Genomic DNA, 26136 nt, shown 5'->3' with positions numbered 1-26136 from the left:
TGAAAGGTGATTCCCATTGTTGGGGGTGGGGCCTGGTAGGAGGTGAGTGGATCATGGGGGAAGGCCCCTCGTGAATGGTTAAGCACACCCCTTGGTGATAAGTGAGTTCTTGGTCAGTTAGTTCATGTGAGATCTGGTTGTTTAAAAGAGTCTGGGACCTCCCCCAACCCCTTGCTCCTACTCTTGCCATGTGATGTGCCTGCTCCCCTTTTGCCTTTCACCTTTCACCATGAGTGGAAGCTTCCCAAGGTTCTTACCAGGACCAGATGCTGACGCCATGCTTCTTGAACAGTCTGCGGAATTGTGAGCCAATTAAACCTTGTTTCTTTATAAATTACCAGCCTCAGGCATTTCTTTATAGCAACGCACAAATATACTAACACAATGGCCATAGACAGCGCTTACCATTAGCTCATTTCACTTATCTACGAGGGCAGCACAGCTTGGGGTCCACATACTCATGCCCAACTTCATTGGCCATTCAACTCCAGCCAAGTAACAGGACGAAAAGACAGAAACCCACTATAAGCTGCGGCTGAAGGCAGCCATCCAGCCCACTGTTGGGACAGAATGCTTAGTGTGTACAGATTTGCTTCGGTGTCCCTAAGATAGGCTTCTGACCTGTCTATTTTCCCTGAGAATTCAGAATAATCATGAACAAGATGGGAGTATGAATCTCAGCATGGAGGCCCAGTGACTGACACCTAGCTTTCAAACCTAAACATCTTGCACAGGTTTCCTTGTACCATGTTCTCTGATGCGATGTCCTGTGTCTCTGCTCACTGCTTCAGTGCCCTCCCAAGCAGCCGGGATGGAGCCCGGGCCGCCACAGCCCCCCTGGAGTGCTTGCCGCCTGATAGGTGGATCAAGAGCAGAACTCACATGCTGCCTCCCGGGGAGGAAGGGGGGTGTTTATGACCATATGAGCTTTGAGGTACCCAGGATGACAGGCCACCCTAGAACCCAGGGAGCTTGGGCAAGTTCATCCCCTTCTCTGGGCCTCAGTTTCCCTCATCTGTCCTGCAAAAGAATTGGATCAGATAATCTGGGACATTCTATCCAGCTCTCTGATCCAGAGATCAGGTTTGGGGCCGGGTGGGGGATGTGAAGTGGTCTTCCAAGCTGTCAACATAGCCTGATTGTGTAAGGCCTGCACAAATGGTGTTTAGAGCAATACTTTCAAACCTTAATGTCGGGTGAATCACCTGTGTCTAGAGAAAATGAAGATTCTAGCAGAAGAGAGTAGAATAGTGGTTACCAGAGGCTGGGAGCAGGGTTGGATGGGGAAAGATTGGTCAACAAGTACAAAGTTGCAGCGAGGAGGAACTTCTTGTGTTCTATGGCACAGCAAGGTGACTGTGGTTAACAGTACCGTATTGTACATTGCAAAGTAGGTAGAAAAGATTTACAATTTCTTTAGCAAAGATAAGATGATGGATAGGCTAGATACCTTGATTTGATTTTTACACAATGCGTACATGTGTCAAAACATCACATTGTACCCCAGAAATATGTACAATTATGGGTCAATAAAAAGCGAAATAAAATATGTAGATTCTCTCTCAATGGTTCTGAGGCGGGGGTCTCTAAACCTGCATTTCTAACAAGCTCCCTGGTGATCCCGTGGTGCCGGCTGAGTCGGTGCCTTGATTAGGAGGGTTTGGCACTAGGTCTCCAGGTGTGATCCCGGAACGGCAGCATCGGCATCACCTGGGAACCTTGTAAGAGCGAGTAGGGCCAAGCTACAGAAGTATTGGGTCAGAAGCTCTGGGGTAGCGCCCAGCAATATGTGATTTAACAAGCCCTCCAGGCGACTCCCATGAGCTCAATTCTGAGAACCACTGCTTTAAGAGAACAGCTTCTAAACTGGGCGGAGCATAGGAAGCACCGAGAGAGAGTTTTTAAAAATACTGGGGCCCGGGGCCCGCTTCTCGGGGTTCTAATGTAATCGGAATAGGTGCCTCCCGGGCATCGGGATTTTTACAGTCTCCCCAAGTGATTCTAATGTGAAGTCAATGAGCCTTAGGGCGGACAGAAGATGAGGGCTGCGGGGCTCCCGGGCTGCGAGCCTGCGATTCTTCTGGCGGCGCTTTCCGGACGACGGCCACTAGGGCGCGCTGTGGCACCGCCGGGAGGCCGGCTGCGGTTCAGCCTCCTCTCGCCAGCGGCTGGGGGAGCTCCGGGCTGGGAGGCGGCGCGAAGCCCCGGGGGTCGGAGTCTCCGGGAGCGGCTTCTGGCCCAGGCCTGCCCGCCCCCGTGCATCTGCACCTAATTAATGCTGGCCGCGGCCTCGCCGTGCTTGACGTCAGTGATGTGCTCCGTGCTGGGGAGACGCGGCCTTTGCAGCCGCTCGGCACAGGTTGCTTCACCCTGGCCAGCCCTGCTGCCCGCCCCCTCCAGGCAGAACGCCGGGCTCACCTCTGGGACCGAGCCCTTGCTCATGCTGCTCTGATGACACTCACGCGAGAGTTTCTCCCCATTTCCACCCGGCAGGACACCAGTTTCCTTTTCCATCTTCCCTGGCTGTTCTCTGCCCCTCCCCTGCCTTTTCAGAACACGGAGGGTCCCGGAAAATCCCACAGGCCTGGGGATTTGCCAAGTCAGCCGCAAGAACCACCTCTCACCTTTCCCTTTCTGGGTCTCTCCTCTGCTCAGTTCCTTTCCTGTTCCTGCTCCTCCTTTTTCTCTCATCTGAGCCGTGTGGATCAGATACTTCCTGCCTATGTGTTCTCATGCACAGAAGTGGAAGAGATGGGATGGTGAAGGGGGGATTGCCTTCTTTAGCAGCACAGATAGGACTGCGTTTGTAAGGAGCATTTTGTATGTTGGGGGTGAGGAGGTTGCTGATGAAACTCTAGTGTTCTGTCCCCCACAGCCACATTACTCCCTTTAAGCAGCGATGGGAGTTGATTCTGGAGAAGAGAACTCAGCCGAGTAGAGCAATGCTGTCTTGTCTAGCTGCCCCAGCTGGCTGGAAGGGTCTTCCATGGCTGGAGGAATTTCCCCAACCAGGACGCCAGAACTGTCTTTTTTTTTTTGAGACAGGGTCTTGCTCTGTCACCCAGGCTGGAAGTGCAGTGGTGTGTCCACAGCTCACTGCATCCTTGACCTCCCAGGCTCAAGCGATTGTCCCACCTCAGCCTCCTGAGAGGCTGGAATTACAGGCATGCGCCACCATGCCCAGCTAATTTTTTTTTATTTTTTGTAGAGACGGAGTCCCACTGTGTTGCCCAGGCTGGTCTCAAGCAATCCTCCTGCTTTGGCTTCCCAAAATGCTGGGATTACAGGTGTGAACCACCGTGCCTGGCCCAGAGCTGTCTTTATCATAAATGTTCCACGCCATATTTCATCTCTGCCCATCCCCTTATCCCTATTCCCAAACCTCCAATCTGATATTTGTGTGAGATTTCATTTGGAGGAAGGCCATGTACATAATGGTTTGGATGATGCCTGATAGCCTCCCTGGCTTTGCCAGCCCATAATTCTAAGACGGGAAGAGATGTTGCTGGGGAGAAGAGGCGGAGGCTTCTCTTCTGATTCCTGCCTGGAGCCCTGACTGCAAGGGTTGCTCCTGGCTTCCCCCATTTGAACCCCACCCCTGGCTGGCCAGTGAGGGGAGCATTCCCTACAGCCCCAGGGAGGGAGAGGCTGCCAGCGGCCAGACAGGGCATTGGGCAGATGGCACAGAGCCAGCCCAGCCAGGTGGGGAAACTGAGACCCAGAGAGGGTAAGGGACTTGCTCAAGGTCACACAACCAGACCCTGGCAGATCCCTTTCCACGCTAATTCCTCAGAAGCTCCTGCTGGGGTCTCTAGTGGGATACTTTGGACAGCCCTGTGGGAGTGGCGGCTGGGTTCCACCGGGAGTGGGGTTACTTTGAAGAACAGTAGTCTCTCCTTGAATCCAGATGAGCAGATACGGTTCCAGGCTCAGCCTGACCCTGAGGCTGTCACAGCTGGGGCAGGGGCTGAGGGTGGAAACTGTCTCTAAGAGCTCAGAGGGTGTTTAGCCTGCCAGGCACAGAGCCTCCACAGGGGACAGAAAGCCAGGAAAAAGGTGTGGGACGTCAGTACGAATCCTGCTCCTTCCAACGTAGACTCTGAAAGTAAAGGTCCAAGCTTTGAATTGGATCGCAGCTTGGGCTGGGGGCTGGCCAAGAAGATTGGGGTGGCCACACATTTGGGCAAGTTTCCCTACTGCCTCCGCAATGCGCCTGGCCAGGGCCCAACTGGAAATCAGAGACCCATGAAACATCAGCTCAGGGAGCATCAGGGATGCATGCTCGTGCTTCAAGAGGAAGAAACCCCGAGAGGAGGCCGGGAGAGAGACTGGTCCAAGGTCACTGGACAGTGAGTGGCGGAGCTGGAGCTTGGACGTGGGCTCTGGACTCTGGATTGTGTGTCCCCGCCACTGTCCTGACATCCATGTGGACAGATGCCCTGATCCCCCTCTGCAGGGGCTGTTCTCTTTTCCTCTCCTTGGGGTGTGTAATGTGTGTTTGTCTTTGCGTGTGTGTGTGTGTAGACATTTTTTTATTTTGTCTCTTTACCTCCAAATCCTATCTGCTTCATAAAACTAAGAGAAAAAGTCTATAAGCTCAGTCACCCATTCCAGGATCGCTGTCAGGAAATCCTCGTTCCCATCTCACCCACATCCCCCATGCTGGAGCTTAAGTCCTTCCAGGTGGGGCTGGCAAGAGTCTGCGGGACTTACTCCAAGAGCCCCGGGGAAGCGGGCTGGGCTGTTTGGGGAGGAATGCTCACCCAGCAGTGTGCAGGCCTGGCAGGGCTGCCTCTAAATCCAAATTGCAGTCCCCAAGCACGTGCGCTTGCTCTGCCTGAGATCTCCAATGATGCTGCTTTGGCGGGAGTACTGATTCTAGCCAGTGATTTATCATCTGTTTACTCAGAGAAACTGCTTGTTCATTTCTGCTGGTGGGAAGGGAAGGAGGGAGGGAGGGAGGTGAACATGTGTCCTGTGAGCTGCAGAGGTGGCCGGCAGGGATGACTTATACACTCCCCTTGATGGGTGACCTCCATTCACTCTTCCTCCCCACCTCTCTGCCTGATGAGAAACAGAATGTGCTCCCTCCCCCCTGGGAGACTTCAGATTCATTTTCTGCTCAGACACCATTGCTTGCAAAATTCCACCCAGAAGATAAGGGAGGAGGAAGTATCGCTGCAGCATCCTGCTCTGTGCCTGGTTATATTACTGGATCCTTGTGTTGCAGCCCTAAGATAGAAGGATTGTCTCCATTTCACAGATGAGAGAGAACTGATGCGCAGGAGGCTGAAATTGTCTGAAGTCACACAGCAGGTGGGTAGAGCTGGGACCCAACCCCCGTCGGGCTGGTGCCAACTTCATGCTCTTGGAGCAGCGTTTCTCCAAGTGTGCATCTCGAACCACCTGCATTAATTATAGTTACTTCCTTCTTCAGTCTCTGTTGTTTTCAACAGGGAGTTACTGACCTAGGCATGGCTCCAGGCTCATGGGATTCAGCAATGAGGAAGACAGGTCCTGGCCAAAGGAGGCCAAGAACAAACAATTATAAGCAATAAGTCAGCCGGGTGCTGTGGCTCATGCTTGTAATCCCAACACTTTGGGAGTCTGAGGTGGAAGGATCACTTGAGCCCAGGAGTTTGAGACCAGCCTGGGCAACATGGTGAAACCACATCTCTACCAAAATATACAAAAATTAGCTGAGTGTGGTGGTGCACCTGTAGCCCCAACTACTTGAGAGCCTGAGGTAGGAGGATTGTCTTAGCCCAGGAGGTTGACACTGCAGTGAGCCGTAATTGTGCCACTGCACTCCAGCCTGGGCGACAGAGAGAGACCCTGTCTCAAAAAAAATAAATAAATAAAAAAGAAACAAGTCAATATCTAACAGGTGAGAGCACTAGGGGGAAAAGGAGAGCAGGGTGAGGTGCTGGGGAGTGACGAGGTTGTATGTGTGTTGTAATTTTAGATAGAGTGGTCAGGATAAACCTTACGCAGGTGACATTTGGACTGAGACTTCAAAGAGGTTAAGTGTTTTGCTATTGAACCTGTATTTCCTGCACCTGCTTCAGACCTCCTCATTCAGAACCTGGCAGGGAAATGAGGCCCAGGAATACGTATTTTAACAAATCCTTTATCCACACCGCAATTTGGAAATCGCTGCTGTTTACCCTGGTGCTTCTTCTTCTACCTAACGGGTCAGGAAATATTTGTTCAAATCCAGGAATGGCTTTAGGGATTCAAGAATGAAGCTGGAATCCCGAGTCCTGGTGACGATTCCCTTCATGACTTGATAATTGGCCAATACTTAGTAACTAAACCAGGCAAAATGCACCCATGACTGTGACTGAGTCTGGAAAGCTCTGTATCAGGGCAGGACATGGATATGCAGTCACAGCGCGACACAGATTACTGAAGTACAAGTTGGTGTCTTGAGGAGCGCATAACTTAGAAGGGTTGGGTTCTACATCAGGCTCACCTGTGGTAAGCTTGGGCCAGTCATTTGCTTTGTGGAATTTCAGCTTCCAGGTTTGGGAAATGGAGCTGTTAGACCTTTCCCTACTTAGCTTATAACACTGCCACTACTTCTACTACCAGCCAATCTATGTATCCATCCATCCATCCATCCATCCATCCATCCATCCATCCATCCATCCATGCATCCATCCATCCATCCATCCATGCATCCATCCATCCATCCATGCATGCATCCATGCATCCATCCATCCATCTATCCATCGATCCACGCATCCATCCATCCATCCTCACCACCACCATCAGTATCCTCATTTCATTTTATCAGCATTTCTGGTGTGGCCTATATTCAAACCAACAAAATTCCAGTCCAATAAAATAATTTGGACATGCCTAACACTTACTGTAAAGGAATTTGGCCTGAGAAAATAATGAAGAAAAACTGTATAGAGAGTAATTAATTCTCCATACATTGGATATCAAAATCTTTAATCTTGGAAGATTAAATCTTGGAAGTTCTTTTCAATGAAGTCCAAAGGTGGGTTCGTGCCACTGGCCTGGGGGAGCCAGAAAAGTGTCTTGTAACTTCAGTTGCGGTGAAAGCTGCTGTGAAAGGCAGCTTCAGATTTCCCCCGATGGCGGGCAGCCCTGCCTCTGTGCCCAGCCCTATTAACTGTTGGCCTCCCAGTTGCTGAAGCCAGCCAAAAACATCCTCTGCCGTTTGAAGTGCTTATTGGAAAAGCAGATTTCATCTTGGCTGGAGCTCTGAGCAGTTCCTTGTGTGGGGTACTCCCCAGGGCTGTAATTGAACACAAGAAAGCGTCGGCCTACTTTTGGCATTCCTGCTTTCATCTCAAAGACACATTTAAAAATTTATATTTAAAAAACGTCAGGGAAAGGGGCCAGCATGGCTCGTGTGGCCACTGGTGCCAGAACACCCAACACAGCCGCTCCAGGAGCAAAGGCTGCGGAGGATGAGACAGGAGGATTAGGACCATACCGTGTGGCAGTGCTCCACACCCAGCTTCCAGGAGCTTGCCTGCGTGGCCTGAACAGTGAGGTGCTTTTGAGGCTGGGCCTCTGTCTGATCTAGGCTTTGCAGAGCAGGAGTTTGAGGGTTCAGATCAGGTCCCCCTCACAGCAGTCCAGTTGGGTGAGAATTTTCTAAAAGCTGGGGGAAGAGGGTAGTCCAAGACCTACTTGGACACTCACCCCAGGGTCTGGGCAGCCTGGCCAGCAGGAGATGCACCGTCTTCCCAAGCCCCACCTGTTGTGCTGCTGCGGAACGTGGTTCCAAGGGCTTCTATCTACACTGGTGACTGTGGGTGGGAGAAAACCACTGAGGAAAAAGACCTACTGCTCCTCTGGCAGGATTCTGAAAACAGTAGGTGTCTAACGGATGTATGTTAGCTTGCTCTCACATGTGAAAGGATTGTAGTTAAGCACAACGCAACCTTTTTCTACAGCTCTTAGTAAGATCTTCTCTAGGGGCCATTGCAAAGCTAAACCACAAAGCTTCATGGAGGGCTGAAATAAGATAGCATACACTCAGAAGCCTGGTCTCTTAGGGACCACCCGCTTCCCTGCACAGGGTTACTGTTGCACCGTCAGCTTGTGGCCCACTATGACCCTCTTAATCTTATTCAGGAATTTTTGTTTATAGGGAATCATCATTCTGTATGCAATTGGCTTTCCCTCTGAGTGCAGGATCCTGCACTTATTCTTATTTTACACTAAGATCATTGATAGCTTGTGTTTTCTAAAAAAGAAAAAAAAAATTGGATGCCTTACAACAAAGAAAATACATTCAGTAAGATTATTAAAATAGTTATCTTATTTTCAGGACCACAGGAAGAAGGAGGGAAGTAAATATACAAAACCTAAAACTGTTATTAAATTTAACTCTGAGGCTCTTGGCAGCCAAGACAAAAATAAAACAGGGAAAAGTAAATGGATTTCTTAGGAGAGATAAAATTCACCTGGCTTTTGAGCTCTAAAAGAGATTTCCTAAGGGGCTCCTGTCAAGTGATACAACAGACCAGTGGGTTGACACCAGTTTTATGCAAAATGGCCAAGTAGTTTTCAGCTGGATTTTTTTTTTTTTTTTTTTGTCATGACCCTTAACCAGCATTTAGGGCATCGTAATGACTAGTCTGGGAAGTGAAAGTGATCTTGAGGGGTAGAATAGAATATAGGAAACTCCAAGAGAACTGATAGAATCATCTGGCCTGTTCATCATGCATTCCATACTTAAGGGTACTTTGAGCAGGATCTGGGGCAAAAAAGAAGAAAGGCTAACTGCAGAGGTGTAAACATACAAGACAGGACATGTCTCAGGAATCATTAACGCTGCACCACACCACTACCCCACCCGCCCCTCACCCCACCCAGCAGAAAATGAATCGCCTCATGAAATCAGTGAACACCTAAGTTTTGGTGTTGGTGTTGATGTGCACGTATGTGTGCGCATGTGGGAATGTCTGTGGGTATGAATGCAAGTCCTCTTCCCCTAGCCCAGCACAGCCCCCACCACAGAGCAAGAGAGCAAGGCTGTCAGCATCCTGGAATCAGCTCTTCTCTAGTTGATTTTGATAACCAGCCAAAAATGCAGGATCTTTTCAAGGCCTGAAGATCATTAACTCTTTGGAAGAACAACAGGAGAGTTTTTGAATGCTGGGACTGACAGCCTGTTGGTGATAGGCTTAATTACTCCAATTAAATATTCAGGAGCAGAGCCAGGCAAGCCAACAGAATTAGGGGAAGGAATCTTTGCTCCACGGCTGCAGAATTCCTTGCTAGGCGGCATTGAGCTTCTCTAAGATGAACACTAGGTTCCCAGGCTCCCAAAGTCCTGACTTTTGATGGTATTTTCTCCCCTCTGGGAGGCACTGACTGTAACAGATTTATCATTAACTGAGGATCTAGTGTGTTCCAGGGCTGTGCTAGGCCCTGGAAGTTCTGACAAACAAGTTCCCTTCTATGGAGGAAGTACAGGAATCGATTTCCCCACCCCACACTTATAATTATCAGACAGTGTAATCCCAGGTGGGATAAGAATTAATAGGAAATCAAAGTTAATTCTCAAATTCTACTTTTCCTAGACTGTGGGTTTTCTTCCCTGGAACCGCAGGCCCAGTTTCTTTCTAGATCATGACTGGCACCATCACTGACCTTTGGGGTGTGGTATGACGTTGGCATATACGCTGTAAGTTTGGTTGCCACAAAGTCGCTTCTGAGTTCTAATAATGGGGCCTTTCCTTCTGGGTGGAAAGTTTCTGCCGTAGCTGGGGTGGGTCGAGTGTGGGCACAGAGTAGCCTCATTGGTGAGGGGTGGCCGCCCTTGCATTCTTCTGCTCAGTGGCCTGAGGATCGACCCCTGATAAGCCACTGCCCATGGCCACAGGACAGGACAAGCTTCCTGACCCATGTGGAGATGGAATCCACGCCCTATTCTCCTTTCATCCGTGCTCTAGCTAAATGAGCAGCTGACAACCCCAAACCTTATCTCACAGCGGGGACTCTCTGGCCTGTCCGAGATCTGCAAGTCGGGGGGATGGAGCTAGAATCTGGGTCATGTGCTTATCTCTAGCCTTGGGGTCTCAGCCATTTCCCCCACAATACTTCAGTGTACCGCCATGCCATCAGCATCAAGAGGTGCTACAAAGAGGTTTGATTTTGTTCTTTTGCAATACACAGCAAAGAATTTCTTTTCAACCCAGTTGTTCTTAATCATCTTCTGCCTCAAAACACCCGGAGGATTTTTGGTGCAGTCCCTGGTACCAGCAACAGCATCGCCTAGGAACTTGTTAGAAATGCAAATTCTGGACCCCACCCCAGGATTACTGAATCAGAAACTGGGGGTGGGAACAAGTGGTTTGGGCTTTACCGGGCCCTGCAGGTGCTTCTGGTGCAAGCTCATCTTTAAGAACCACTGAGTAAGAAGAACTCACCATGACGGGGGTTCTCAGTCAGGAGAGGCTTCCTGGGGCGTGTGCCAGAATCTCTAGAATTGAGGATGGGAGTGGCACACAGGTAGTTTGAAAAAGCCACTAAACTCATTATACTCTCTCCCCTGCCACCTTACCCTATTCTGAGAATCATTGATGTAGAAACTGATTTTGCATTGGAGGAAATGTCTCACCCAACTGTCTCCGTGTTTTGATGATTTTTTTTAAGCTTCAGAAAGTTCATTACACCACTGGGGTGACTTGTGTTTCACCTCAAATCTCCTTTCATGGTTGTATACAAAGAATTAATTTATACAAGCTGGGGCTTAAAAAGGAAGAAGTTTCCCCACAGTGGTTTTGTCTCATTTGGCTTTTGCTGATTAGGAGTTGGTTGGGTCAAAGGTCCACCCTAGGAGCTGGAAACCCACCCTCGAACCATGTACCCCCTTGCCAGCTCCTGGGGCAGGGGTCTTCTGGCCCCAGCAAGTGCTCAGGTTAGGAGGGGCCCTTGGATGGTCAGGAACGGCACGCTGCTTTGCTTATAGCCAAGCAACCGTGCGCATCTGCATGAGGATTTTTTTACAAGTTTCTTAAAGGAAACAGATGTCAGCAGCCTCTTTTTTATTGCCCGCAACAGGGAGAAGACACACCTAAGTTGTTTGAATTGCTTGCAAACAGTGGTAGATGTGGGCATTTTTTTTTCTCTAAAAAGATTATATTTGGGAAGCCACCCCCAGGATTTGAGGGGATGCTGGGCGTTTTAACAGTAAGGAGAGTTTACTTTAATTCACCCCATCTCGCTGCGATCTGCAGGTGTTCATGCTGCTTCTGCTTGCCAGGAAAACAACGAGAGGAAGGAGACTGGCTTCTTAGAAAGCATGTTTTCCTGTGGAAGCGGCCCGCGAAACCTGCTTATCTGGGTGACAGGCTCCCCCTTCTCAGAAGGTGGTATTTCCCTTGTGGCTACACAGGCAGGAAGCAGGTGGCAGGGAGTGGACCCACAGCATCCCCCACTGCGGGCCCTGGGGTTGCCACCAACCGTGGCTGGGAGCTACTCTCCTTGATTGCTGAGTGGCTCTGTGGCTCTGGGAGCTGGAGTCAGCCGATGTGCTTGGCAGATCTGGAGGGTGGGGTCTCTGCTGAGTGCGGCTGCTTGCTCTGGGAGCGGATGGGGACTGATCCACTGGCCCAGCAGGAGCCTGGCTGGATTCCTCTTGCCCTGGGGGAAGGGAAGCCCATTGTGTCAGGAAGACTCCGCCTGAACTCTGACCTTTCCCCTCACTAGAATGCAAGCCCCACAGGCAGCAGATCCTGTGGGTTTCATTCACTCAGATATCCCAAGCATCTTGAAGGGTGCCGGGCACACACTGGCTTCTCAATACATGTTTATTGACTAAATAATTGGATTCCTCTCCCATCTTCCACCCGCCAGCCTCCTCTTAAACCTGACAAAGAATCCAAGGACTTGTGCTGGGGCTGTCAGCTGCTATTCTGGTGCCCTGGGGACGAAGAAGGGATCTGGAGGGAAGACTGTCACCCTCTTGCGAATGTTTCCAAGAGGCAGCTCAGCATGGGAGAGAAAAGGGGAGATCCCAGTTCCAGGAACACCTGGCCAGTGTTTCACCTGTTTATCGGAGTTGACAGGACCAGCCAGCCCTTTCCCACCTCTCCCCGTCATGATGGATGGGAGCCTGGCCTTTGAGGTAAGAACAGATGGGGTTACAGACACTGGCCTTTGAAGACATCTGGAGTGACTGCTTCTCTGGCAGTTCACTTTTAAACCGGCACTTCACCCAGAAGTTGAAGGACCATCTGACAGATGCATAAGGGGTTTGGTGTTGAAGAGAGTTGGGCTAGAGAGTGTCGCAGAGCCCCGGGACTCCTGTGGGTTTAGGATTCTGGCTGAGGGAAGTGTGGCAGGGGCTCCCCACTCACAGGCTCCAGGCTGTGTGACCCGTGGCTGAGGACCCAGACCCTTAGACCTCAGGCACCCTGCAGGGGGTCCCATTTCAGGCAGGACTTTGCCTTCACAGCCCCACAGCTCTGCCTTGGACCAGAAGATTCCAAACAATTTAAACTACTAGTCATACTGATAGAATACTAGTAGTTTGCAAAGAAAAATATTCCCTGGGCCTTGATGAAGCAGTTGAATTGTGATGGTGCCTATGAACATCCTAGGGCCATGTGTTGTCGTTTTCAAGCTTCCCCTCTGCCTAGAGGTGACAACCCTGGTCCCATGGTGCCCTCCTTAGTGAGCTTGGCAACAAATATGACAACATGAGGGTCACTAGGAAAGAGAAAAAGAGCAAAGAATAGATACAAATGTGATAGGGTACCCTGGTCTTCAATTAGAGAAAGCTGGTCATTTTACAAGAAGACCTAAGCCTAGCCTCTTCTAAGCTCGGTGAGAGAGGCAAGAGCAGGAAAGAGACTGGCCAAAGGTCGCCCAGGGACCCAAGGCAGCCCTGAGATTTGATGGCTATAAATATAAGTGTATGAATCAGAATAGCACTGGGCAGGCTAGGCATGGTGGCTCACGCCTGTAATCCCAGCATTTTTGGAGGTGGAGGTGGGTGGATCACTTGAGCACAGGAATTCGATAACAGCCTGGGCAACGTGGCAAAGCCGTGTCTCTACAAAAAGTACAAAAATTAGCTGGGTGTGGTGGTGCGCACCTGTAGTCCCAGCTGCTCAGTAAGCTGAGGTGGGAGGATTGCCTGAGCCCAGGAAGTCGAGGCTGCAGTGGTTGGTGATTGCGCCACTGCACTCCAGGCTGAGCAACAGAGTGAGACCACATCTCAAAAAAAAAAAAAAAAAAAAAGCACTGGGCATCTGGCCTGTGCCCATTTAGGGTGAGGTCCTGTGGTTTCAGGTACTGTGATAATCTGCCCATTTTGCCATTCATTAGCTCATCATCCAATAGATGCCTTTTGAACACCTAGTACCTCCCTAGCACTATGCTCACACAGCGGGGCGATGGCGAACAAGAGACAAGGTTCCTGTCCTCATGGAGCTTACAGTCCCGCTTGCCTTACACGGACTTGCTAAGCCTTTTTCTCGGGTGATGCCTCAGCTTCCTACTTCACGAAAAAGATAAAAGCAATCAGAAGAGATGCTCACGAGCATCTGTCCCCACCTCACCCCCTGCCTCACCGCATGCCCACGTTTTGTGTCTGTCCCTCTCCTGTTCTGTGGATGAACTTTTCACGCCGTGGCTCAGGCCAGCCCCTCCCCCTGCAACATTCATCCCATGCCCTCCTGGCCGCTCAAGGACATCGCTCCAGTGTCTCCCTTCTGTCCCTTGCACCATCAATCTTTCCCTCTCTATGGGGTCTCTCCTAGCAGCATGCTACCATGCTGCCATCTCTCCCATGTAAAGATACCTTGTCTTGACCCCACTTCCTCCCCCAGGAGAATGGCCCCAGTTCTTACCGCTTTCCAAAATGATTGTCTGGACTCATCATCTCCAAATTCTCTCCTCCCATTCTCCCTTGAATCCACCCCAATCACACTGTCATCCCTGACACTGTTCTTGTCAAGGTCACCAATGTCCTCATTTTGCTAAATGCAGTGGACACTTCTTGCCTGGCTGTCAGCATCATTTGACATGGCTGGTTCCTCCCTCCACGTTGAACGCTTTCTTCACATCCACCTGCTTTCCTTCTCCTTCTGGCCACTGCCTCTCAGACTCTTTTGCCATCTTCTCTTCAGATTCCTGCGAAGGAATGACAAAGAACATCAAGGCTCAATCCTTGGAACTCTCCATCACTCATCTTTAAATTAGACTTCTCTGCTGACTCTCAGAGTTATGTATGCTGAGAATCCACTGCCTCTAAGACATCCTGCTTGGCAGGTAACAGACATTTCATCCTGAGCTGAGCTCCTGCCCACCCCGCCCACACACAGACCCCTTCTTGCCCACAGATTTTCCATCTCAGCCAATGGCGAGTCCAAAAATCCTTTGTGTCCCCTTTGATTCTTAGGTTCCTATCTCCCTTTGACTGAGGCATCGTTTCCAAATCAGACACTTCTCGTCACCACTATTGCCCTCCCCTTGTCCAACCCACCTTTGGCTCTTGGCTGGAGTACTATGAGTCTCCTAGCTGGCTCTCCCTGTTCTCGTCATTTCCCAGTAAGTTCCAACCCTGCCTTCAGACTCTTCTGCACACAGCTTCCAGAGTAATCCTTTCAAAAAGTAAGTCAGATCCCATCTTTTCCCTCCCATCTCACTCTGTCAGCCACATTCATTCCAAAGGACCGTGTGGTCCGTGTCCCTGTTCTCTCTGGTTCTCTCACTGCTCTCCTCTGTGCTCACTCTCTCCTGCCTCACGATGTTTGCACTTACTGTTTCTTCTGCTTGGAACTCTTTCCCTCCAAGACCTTTTTTTTTGAGACGGAGTCTCGCTCTGTCGCCCAGGCTGGAGTGCAGTGGTGCAATCTCTGCTTACTGCAAGCTCTGCCTCCCAGGTTCACGTCATTCTCCTGCCTCAGCCTCCCGAGTAGCTGGGACTACACGCACCAGCCACCATACCCAGCTCATTTTTTTGTATTTTCAGTAGAGACGGGGTTTCACCATGTTAGCCAGGATGGTCTTGATCTCCTGACCTCGTGATCCGCCTGCCTCGGCCTCCCAAAGTGCTGGGATTACAGGTGTGAGCCACCGCGCCTGGCCTCCCTCCAAGATCTTTACTCACATTGTCACCTTAGTGATGGCTCCCTCCCTAACCATCCTATTTAAAATTGCAACCCATTCGACACCCATTCCTCCTTCTCCATCCTTGCTCTGCTTCCTCCCTTTGACCTGTCACTCTTTAATCCAGTGGCATTCCGATTCAATGGTGACTGGGAGCAGGACCTAAGGAGGTGCGTCATCTGTAGAGAATTTGAAAATAATCGTGAAATAAACTCAAAGTGGGTTTGCTCTTATATGAGCCCCGCACACCAGCAATTCTAAATTCCGTTATCAGTACACTTTCCTGCTAGGGTGGGCCGCCCCCACCGATTCTCCTCTATCTTAATACACTATGTGTTTCCCTTGTTTATTTTGCTTATTGTTCATTTCCATGCACTAGAATATAAGCTCCGTGAGGGCAGTATATTTTGTCTGTTTTGTTCACCACTGTGTCCCTCGTGTCTGCCACACGGTGTGTGCTCAGTAAGCTTTAGTTGAATGAATGAAGTGGAGGATGTCGACGTTCCCTTAGTTGGGGGTTATCAGGAGGGCTTCCCGGATGAATTGGTGTCTATATTGCCTGTCCTTAAAGAGGAGGAAGGTGCTCTAGGCAGAAGGAACAGCAGGTACAAAAGCAACTTGACTGTCAGGGTCATTAGCTAAGAGTAGGAGTCAGAGGGATGAGTGGGTGTCGTTCACCAGAATTTACCCTTCAAAATGTCAGTGCTTAGTAAATGAATGTGTTCCTTTATTACTAGTTGGTGGAGGGTCCTTGTTGACATCTTGCAGAGGTCTGGCTGTCACTTTTAATCAGAATGGCTATTCCCCACTCCTGCTGAAGAGCTCCAGGCCTGGCGGGGGCGGGATGGCGGGTTGTGGTGGTGGTAAGGGCTGTCCCCCAGCACACTGTTAGAACTTTACTTATCCTCTTGCTTGAAGTGTGGGAGCGGAGACCATTCAGGAGGCTGTGGTTACAGTCCCAGACAGGGTCCCTAAGAGCAAGGAGTCATTCCCAATGCCTCCTCCTTAGGGAAGCCTTCCCTACTTTCTCTTCCCTCTTCTGGGCAGAGTTTTTAGCTTCCTCCTTTTTGCTCTCTGTTTATTTCTTTAATTTAACACTTAACAACATAATACCATCTTTATTTGTTCCATGTTTGTATCTTCTACTGAATGTGGCTTCAAGAACAGAAAGCACAGAACGTGGCACGTTGGAGGAAATCAGTAAGTGTTTGCTAAAGGTACAACAGCGAAACAGAACAGATATCATGTACAGTGCTATGCCGCGTCGAAAGAGTATGACAGTTATTGTGCTGATGCTTTTGAATGCTAATCAGAATAAGGAGGGTGACTAGTCCATAGTTATATAGAATATAGGATATACAGAATATACCTTTTTCTGCAAGGGGATGTGTCACTTAACTTTGTTCCTTAAAGCTCCAGAAGCCCAAGGTCACCCACAATGATTCAAGTATTATCAATGTTGAGAGCCTGTAAAAGCATCAAGTATATTATAGTTTCCAAAAAATTGTGAATTAGACTGAAAACCAGCATTTAAAAAATAAAGTGATGTTGACTTAAACACTGGTTTTATATACATGCCGCATATGAGCTGTGGAGGCCGCTCACACGCCAGCGTACTGGTTCATCTGCAATGGGCAGGCGGGCCATACCCCACTGGGGAGAAGTCTTATGGGCTTCAGAAATGTCTAATGAAATAAGATTTTTAACTACTTCAAAATCGGAGTTCAGAAACAGTTCAGTTAATATTTAAGTGTCGAGTTAAGAGAGGAGGTTGAACAAAATTCATTTTGAAGCTTTCACAGAGTTTTTAAAAAGCAAAACTTTAGACTTAAAATGGACTGTTTTATTATATGCAATGCATGTGAATATTAAATGTATGTTAAGTTTTTCATTTAGCAGATTTCTCCCCAGACTTTTAAAACCACCACCAAAAAATATTTACATATTCTCTCCTCTCCCCCAAAGCATCCCTTCCGTACACAAATACCCTTATTTTGAGACCCCGTTGCTCTAGATTAAACCAGTTCTTCCAAGAGCAGCCCGTAGGATTCTGCTCCATCCAGAGCAAGGCCCTTGGCTTAAAGTCACTGCCTCTGCTTGACTGAGCCGGGCTGGGAATCTCATTATGGAAGCTTTCCACCTCCTTCCCAAGCCAGCCCTCTAGCGGAGGCCAAGATTGCGTCATCTGTCCTGGGCCTCATCCCGCCTTGCCTGAGGCCTGCTCACCTAATGTGTTTCAGGAGCATTCCAGCAGCCAGGCCTTCAGTTGCTCCCCGATCCCAGATGGGGAAAACCTTGTGCGGCACATTTGCCTCAGGAAGACTGACTGCACTGGGCTCCCCGGCGCCCCTAGGACAGCGTCCCTTCACGTCGGACAGACTGGGTGTGGGCCGTGAGGTTTAGGAGGCTTTAGGAGAAGGAAGATCCTCTCTCAGGAGTGAAATGATCTTATCTGAGAGGATGGAAGTGGTGAGGGCGTAAGCATGGGTCCTGGGCTGCGGCTGTGCCTCTTCCTCCCCATGCTGACACGTGCTTGCCCACAAGCGCCCCGGGCCTCTACGTCTCTTGGTAGTTTAAAGCTCTATTTTAGTCTCAACTAGCAGTTTTTCTCACTGGTAGATCTAAGTTCTCAGACTATTCAATGGGTTCTGTTTCTTTTTTTAATAATTAAAAAAACTGTTCCAGTTAATTCATGGTCACTATGAAAAAAAATAGGCAGGCATGTAAATAAAAGATTAAAATATATACAAATCAAAGAAGGAAGTACACCCAGGCCAGTTATCAGGCAAGCTTGCCAGACATCAATCCAGCAAGAAAACGATGGTGTGCTTTGAAAATGCCAAATCCGGCCGGGGGCGGTGGCTCACGCCTGTAATCCCAGCACTTTGGGAGGCCGAGGCGGGCGGATCACGAGGTCAGGAGATCGAGACCATCCTGGCCAACACGGTGAAACCCCGTCTCTACTAAAAATACAAAAAATTAGCCAGGTGTGGTGGCGGGCGCCTATAGTCCCAGCTACTTGGGAGGCTGAGGCAGGAGAATGGCGTGAACTCGGGAGGCGGAGCTTGCAGTGAGCGGAGATTGCACCACTGCACTCCAGCCTGGGCGACAGAGCAAGACTCTGTCTCAAAAAAAAAGAAAAGAAAAGAAAAGAAAATGCCAAATCCGGCCAGGCGCGGTGGCTCACGCTTGTAATCCCAGCATTTTGGGAGGCCAAGGCGGGTGGATCACCAGAAGTCAGGAGTTCAAGACCAGCTTGATCAACATGGAGAAACCCCGTCTCTACTAAAAATACAAAATTAGCTGGGCATGGTGACTCATGCCTGTAATCCCAGCCACTCGGGAGGCTGAGGCAGGAGAATCACTTAAACCCAGGAGGCGGAGGTTACTGTGAGCCGAGATCGTCCCATTGCACTCCAGCCTGGGCAACAAAAGCGAGACTCTGTCTCAAAAAAAAAAAAAAAAAAAAGAAAAAAAGAAAAAAAAAGAAAGAAAAAGAGAAAATGCCAAATCCATTACCTCTTTGGGAACCTCAGGTGTAACCGCTGGTGTGCTGTGGATGACACAGCATCACTGGGATCTGGTGCCTGGTATGAGCTGTGTGAAGAAGTAGGAGTGTGCTCACCCATCCGCAGGGCCAAGGTTGGTCACTGTCCTACGTTTTCCCTCCTTGCTCCCGGGGCTAGTCCTGGTTAGGTGTGGGCGGCAATCTGGGGACAGCAGTCAGCTTGCTGTCTGCTCCACTCTGCAACAAACTGCCTTCCTCAGTGCCCACCCCAACGGAGAAGGAACAAATGGTCTTCTGTTTGGATGGAGGAGAGGATTTGTATCTGTTCTCAGCTGCCTGTGGGTTTGTGCTTCCCACCTGCCTGCCCAGGCCTCATCTGATGTATCAGGAGTCCTCTGCGTGGGCACCAATGAGGGCAGCCTTTTAACTAATCCGGGGTGCCACCGAGGAGCTGGAGTGCGAGCTCTTTGGCCCTATGGGAAGCTCCCCTGGGAGGCTGCACTCTTTTCTACCAGTGAATGTTCTTTCACCCACTTCCTGCGGGCGCTGGCCAGATCCTCTGTGAGCAGTGGAGCTTGGCATGGTTCAGCGTGGAGCAGCCTTCCCAGCCACCCAGGGAAATCTCTCCATTCAATTACCTCCTGGCTTCCCACGCGTGGCCCATTAGCCTTGTCTGGGGCTCTTATGCATCAGGATTTATCATTGTGCAGCACCTGCGGGGGAGCTTGCCCCAGGCTTTGAAGGTCCCTCTGCAGAGGAGCTTAGGCAGGAGCAGGGGGCGCACGGAGGAGGTTTCTCTCAGTGGAGGAGCATGTGCTATGATTTCCTAGCCTGCTGTTGACGCTCCATTGCGGTCCTCATCACTTCAGAGCACTTTCATTCTTATTTTATTTTTAAATTTTTAAAAGAGACTGGGTCTCTTTTGTTGCCCAGGCTAGAGTACCGTGCTGTGATCACAGCTCCATGGAGGCTTAAACTCCTGGGCTCAAGCAATTCTCGTGTCTCAGCCCCCTGAGTCGCTAAGACTACAGGTGGGCATCACCATGCCTGGCTAATTGATTTTATTTTTTAGAGATGAGCTCTTGCCATGTTTCCCAGACTGTGCTTGAACTCCTGGCCTCAAGCAATCCTCCCACTTCAGCCCCGAGAGTTGCTGGGATTACAGGGGGAAGCCACCTTGTCCGGCCCAGAAGCACTTTTCAAAGCCTCTTACGTTGGATGCTGTAGGTTCCATGCGACAATGACACTGTAATTATGATTTAAGCAGCACCTACTAGAAAGAAGCGTGTCTCATACATTATTGATCACTCTTAAAACTGCCTAGCTCCACGTGGTGGCTCACTCCTGTAATCCCAGCTTTTTGGGAGGCTGAGGCAGGCGGATCACCTGAGGTCAGGAGTTCGAGACCAGCCTGGCCAACATGGCGAAACCCTTTCTCTACTAAAAATACAAAAATTAGCCAGGCGTGGAGGCACGTGCCTGTAATCCCAGCTACTTGGGAGGCTGAGGCAGGAGAATCACTTGAACCTGGGAGACGGAGGTTGCAGTGAGCCGAGATTGCACCACTGCACTCCAGCTTGGGCGACAGAGTGAGACTCCATGTCAAAACAAACAAACAAACAAACAAAGAACCCCAAACTGCCTAGCTCCATTTTGTTCAACAAGAGGCTCAGAGAGTATGTTTGAGGTCACCCACGTGTGTATTTTACGTCTAAAACCTCTCCTGACCCTCGAATGACCCACTCCTGGCTGTAGTCAGTTAGGTCTGCTCAGCCGCAGGAGAGGAGGCTCACAACGGCCAGGCAGGCTCGGATCTTCTAAATGTGGTCCCTCGCTGTGGCGGCTTAGGTTAGATCTTCTCTCAAACTCAGGCCGCTAGAGGGTCCCCACCGGGAAAGGGACACGCCAGGGCGTGGGGCAGGTCTGGAGCGGCCCGGGGCCGGGTGGATCCCGGCGCTCTGCTTTTACCTGGCAGGCGGGAGCGGTCCGGCGGGGCGTGGGCGCAGCGGGGGCGCAGCGGGGGCCGGGGGCTGGAGGGGAGGGGACGGAGGGGGCAGGAGGGGGAGGGCGGGGAGGAGCCAGCAAGCTGGCGGCGGCGGCAGCCTTGAGCCACTGGCTGGGGCTGGTTGTGGCCGAGGCTGTGGCGAGAGGCGGGGCCGCTGGTGTGGCCAAAGAGCCCGTAATGAAGCCCGGCGCCTGAGCCCCCTTTGTTCCCGGAGAACTATTTAAAAAGCCCCCTCCTCAGTCCCCGTGCGGGGCGAATGAGGACAATGGCCGGAGTCGCAGTGGGCAGAGCGGAACGCCCCCTTCAGAGAGGCCTTTCCAGCCGCGCGGCCCGGGCTTGGAGGCTCCAAGCGCTGCGAGGGCCGGGGGACTGCAGGCGGGGCGCGCGCTGCCCTTCGAGGCCAAGAGGCCAACGGCGAAACAACAAAGATTTTTTTTTCTTTCTTTCTTTTTTTTTTTTTTTTTTTAGAAAGAAATCTCGCCATTGCCGGGAATGGGTAAATCACTCAGGCCGTGTGGGTCCTTGGCAGATGGCAGAGGCGGCTTCCCAGTCCCCCACCTGGCACTAGAGGGACGGGGCGCGCACCCAACGGTGGCACGCATCGCCGAATTTTCCTGAATGCCGCTGTGGCACATTCCTGGCCTTTGCAGTTATTAGGAAATGAGAGGATCTTTTTTCCTTCTACTCTCCCCTCCCCCTGCCTTCGTTTTTCTTCCAGGCATGGAATTATCTACTCTAGCAGTTCAAAAGACATTCCATTCCCATGACAAAGACAGAAAGGGGTGATGTTGGCATACTGTAGCCCTCTTTCTCATAGGGAGACTTGAGCAATAAATCATAATGAATGAGAATTTAAAATAGCATTTATTTAACCTTTAATAGTACACCTTGCTGATTTTCAAAGCGTCACCAACAGCTTTGTTTTTCACATTCCCCAGCAAGGGTCCAACTCAAACTTTGAGCAGACAGTAGCGAATTTTATTCCTCTCATATATTCCTAAAAAAAATGGGTTGAGGGGATTCTTGTTCAGCTCCCTCTCAGCTCTTAAATGTCTTAAGTCTATCACTGAACAAAGACTGACAGAAGATTTTAAAATAGAATGCAAAACTATCATCACAGCAAATATCTACTTACATCTTTTTTTTTTTTTTTAGATGGAGTCTTCGCTTTGTCGCCCAGGCTGGAGTGCAGTGATGCGGTCTCGGCTCACTGAAGCCTCCTCTTTCCTAAGCCTACGCCTCCCAGGTGCAAGCGATTCTCCTGCCTCAACCTCCCAAGTAGCTGGGATTACAGGCGTCCGCCACCACACCCGGCTACTTTTTTTTTTTTTTTTTTGAAACGGAGTCCCGCTCTGTGGACCAGGCTGAATGGGGTGCAGTGCCGCGCTCACTGCAAGCTCCGCCTCCCGGGTTCATGCCATTCTCCTGCCTCAGCCTCCCGAGTAGCTGGGACTACAGGCGCCCGCCACCACGCCTGGCGAATTTTTTTTTTTTTTGTATTTTTAGTAGAGACGAGGTTTCGCCATGTTAGCCAGGATGGTCTCGACCTCCTGACCTCGGGATCCGCCCGCCTTGGCCTCCCAAAGTGCTAGGATTACAGGCGTGAGCCACTGTGCCCGGCCTTTTTTTTTTTCAAAGTAGGGATGAGGTTTTGGCATGTTGGCCAGGCCGGTCTCCAACTCCTGACCTCAGGTGATCTGCCCGCCTCAGCCTCCCAAAGTGCTGGGATTACCGGCCTGAGCCACTGTTCACGCCCCCACGCCCAGCTCTACTTATATCTTCTATTTAGCACTCTTCTTTCTGGCTTGGAACCCACCTATCTCTTTTCCAGAGGCAATGATATACGCAGGTATCCACATTAGCTCACCCAAGACGGGCTCACACCAGTGAATGCCAGAGTATCTGGAAGTGGTTGATCAAAAACATTCTCAATAATGTGTAATCCAGCAGGAGACACCAACCTCAACAAAAATGAAAGGTCAGGGGGATTTTCCCCCAAAAGAACGGAATATTCTAAAAGTTTGAACACCTTTTAACAGCCTTGGGCTTTCATCCCTGTGTGTGTTGCAATTTACAGTTGTGCTTGAGGATGGGAGAATGTCTTAGGTCATTGTTTTCAGTAAGGGTCATTTTTAGCTTCTCAGAATGTGACTCTGGTATGTTCCATTGCACAGGTATTTTTCACAGTTCCCTAGGCCTGACTGGTCTGAGAGTATTTAAGGCTGCCCCAGAGAGGAGCCCCTAGCCAGGCGATTCGCGGCTTGTGCAGGAATCGCAGTGGAAGGACAATGGGCCAATTACTAGCAAAGCCTGCGGTCTCCCTGGGAGAGGTTAAGGAGGAGAGCACATGGCCTTTAAGCTACCGTGTCATCTGTTCTGGGGCTTAATCAAGTTATCATATCACCCCAGTGTCTCCCGGCTTCTATCCATCGATTTGAATGAAGACAAAAATTTGCAGACAAATTTCTAGCAGCAGGAAGTTGGTGCTCTCCTGTGAGGCTGGATGAAAAGCACCTGTAACCTTGCCGGCCTCCATCTAGCTCCTGCTGGGAGCTGCTTCAGGCAGCAGCCTGCTGGCTTCAGAGCCTGCCTGTCAGTGGAAGCTGGGCTGGGGGGAGGATGCTAGTATGTGTTTCAAGAGAATGGCCTGGAGCAGGCTCAGCTGTGGCTAGGACGGCACAATGTGGCCAGCTACTGGGGAATGGGTAGGTGGACACTCACCTTCCTTTTGATATTGACCTGGAGTCATATTTAAGTTAAGACAGAGCTGGCGTGCAACAATCCTCATGATGGTTTGAAGGGAAACTGTTTCTCTCTCTGGAGGGAGGGTAAGAGTCAAGGAGCTCTCCCACACTGCCATCAAGGCCAGACCTCTACTCCTCCCTGAGCTGGTTTCCTTCTTGGTGAAGCTCAAGCATGTCGTAATTTGCATCTAATCTGCAGGGTGGAAGAGAAAGGAAGTTTGATGTAGTAGATTGAGCATTGTTTGGGAGTCATAAGACATGTTCTAGACCTAGCTCTACAACTTGGGGAAGTGGCTTAGCCGCTTTTTTTCTTGGTTATTTTGCGTATAAGATGGGGATAATGATCCAGGCTGTTGCCTACTTCACAGGTTATGAACCAAGGAGATGAAAGATGCTGATCAGTCAATGAAAAAAATTTAAAAACCACATTACTAGTGCCTCTAAAGCCCTGCTAGCATCCATGCCCTGTGATTCAACATCACAAAGAGGGCTAGGAGAAGAAGAAAGTTATTAATTAGCATTGCTATAAAAGCATTCCATCCTGAGAAGAGGTTCGTCACTGAATGTGAATTTCATAGTCATTAGCAGAAAAAGCCAGAGGGTATGAGTTCAACACTCTGAGGTGGCTTGTTGATCTGATCAAAATCAGCTTTTCTGGAGTCCACAGAAAATTAGACTTTTTGACATTCTGCTGAAAGAGTCATATCCCAAAAAGGCTGGATGGAGACCTGGTCAATAAATCACTTCTTCTCCCGCCCCTGACCTTCACACTGTTTATGTCCTTCAGCCACTGTGACAGGGGACATCGACCTTGAACCTAGTTGGCAACTCCAGCCTGTTTCCTCATCTATCAAATGGGGTACATTTTCTCTGCCTCCCTAACTGGTGGGAGCATGGGTAGAGTCATCTGGTCAACAGGTGAGAAAGTGTTTTGTAAAGCAGAAGGTGCTGGATGTGTTCACACTTCAACACACACTCCTAAAGGATCATTATTGTCCATTTAACTGGAACCCAAATGAATACATTGGGGAAATTTTGCAGCCTTGTGGACTTAGTAGTTTGGATCCAATGTCGTGGATGATGTGGCTCAAAAGAAGTTTCTTTATGCTGAGTAATCACCTGGCTGCTGGCTCTGAATGAATAGGTATAGGGTACCCTGTTGCTCTCCTGAGAGACTGGCCCAGTGGGCATAAGCAGGGCTTGGAAGGTGACGCCCAAACACAGAGACCATTAGACAGCAAACAGCTAAACCAGGGACCAAATGCTCTGCGTTGCTTCTTTTCCCATTAGTTTGCTCCTAAGCACCTGCCCCATCAAAATACCCATGACTCCCCCAAATGTCACAGGGGGCACTGCTGGGATGTTCCCTCTGCCACATCTCTCCACCTTCTCTGCTTATTTAATTTATCTTATCCTGGCTGGGCACAGTGACTCATTCCTGCAATCCCAGCACTTTGAGAGGCCAAGGTGGAAGGATTGCTTGAGCCCAGGAGTTTGAGACCAGCCTGAGCAACACAGCAAGATTCCATCTCTACAAAAAATAAAAAACTTAGCCGGGCGTGGCAGTGCGCCTGTAGTCCTAGCTGCTAGGGAGGCTAAGGTGGGAGGATCACTTAAGCCAGGAGTTTGAGGCTGCAGTGAGCTACGATTGTGCCACTGCACTCCTGCCACAGCCTGGGTGACAGAGCGAAACCCTGTCTCTCAAAAGAAACAAAAGTCTCATCAAGGTTCTACTCATTGTCACCTCCTATGTGAGGCCACAGTCTTCAAACTCCTAACACAGTCAGTACTGACTATCCCCCCCGCCGAGTGAAGCACTGTCTTGTGCTTTGCCGCACTGCAGTCTGATCTGTATGAGCATTCACTGTGCACCCACCTCTATCCCTGTTTACGTTGTGAGCTTCTCAAGGGCAGAAACCAGGTATGATCCCTCTTGGTGTCCCAGCACCTAGCACAGCTGCTGGTGTCTAGTAATTTATGATTCAATGTTGGATTGCATTTTTGCCATTCCTTTGTGTGTCAGAGAGTGACCTGAGGGGATTGTGAGAGGGGAAGAAAAGATGAAATCTTTTATTTTTATTTATTTAAATCAATTCCATTTTTGCTTTTGCCTTGAATCCCAGCCCATTAAAAAATCTGAAAAACTGCTCTGATGTAATTCATAGGATAACCACAGTTTGTCTACTCACCAATTGAGGGACATTTGGGTTGCTTCCAGATTTATTTATTTTTTGAGACAGAGTTTTGCTCTTGTTGCCCAGGTTGAAGTGCAATGGCACGATCTTGGCTCACTGCAACCTCCACCTCCGGGGTTCAAGTGATTCTCCTGCCTCAGCCTCCACAGTAGCTGGGATCACAGGTGCCCACCACCATGCCCAGCTAATTTTTGTATTTTTAGTAGAGATGGGGTTTCACCATGTTGGCCAGGCTGGTCTCAATCTCCTGAGCTCAAGTGACCCACCCACCTCAGCCTCCCACAGTGCTGGGATTACAGGTGTGAGCCACCACACCCGGCCTCCAGAGTTTGGCTACTGTGAATATGTGGTTATGAATAATGTTGCTGTGAACATTCACATACAAGTCTATGTTTTCATTCTCTTGGGTAAGTACCTAGGAGTGGAATTTCTGGGCTATGTAATGGGTGTATGTTTAACTTTAAGAACACTGCCAAACACCTTTCCAAAGGGGCCATACTGTTTCACATTTCTACTGGCAGTGTTTGAGAGTGTAGTTTTTCTACATCTTCACTAACTCCTTGCGATGACAGT

The 26136-nt window shown here is 49.8% G+C and overlaps 1 long non-coding RNA gene across 1 annotated transcript; it reads left to right on the top strand.

The window, feature by feature from the left end:
- The first annotated feature begins 5109 nt into the window (after positions 1–5109).
- LOC101139392 (uncharacterized) lies at positions 5110–16669 on the top strand. Its single transcript, XR_002005169.3, has 3 exons — positions 5110–5316; positions 11851–12121; positions 14130–16669. It is a non-coding gene; the product is annotated as an uncharacterized lncRNA (long non-coding RNA).
- Positions 16670–26136: the final 9467 nt, after the last annotated feature.

This window comes from Gorilla gorilla, chromosome 2 (assembly GCF_029281585.2).
Source record: "Gorilla gorilla gorilla isolate KB3781 chromosome 2, NHGRI_mGorGor1-v2.1_pri, whole genome shotgun sequence".
Taxonomy (NCBI): Eukaryota; Metazoa; Chordata; class Mammalia; order Primates; family Hominidae; genus Gorilla; species Gorilla gorilla.
The sequence above is the reverse complement of the archived record's forward strand: the minus strand, read 5'-3'. Positions and strand labels throughout refer to the sequence as shown.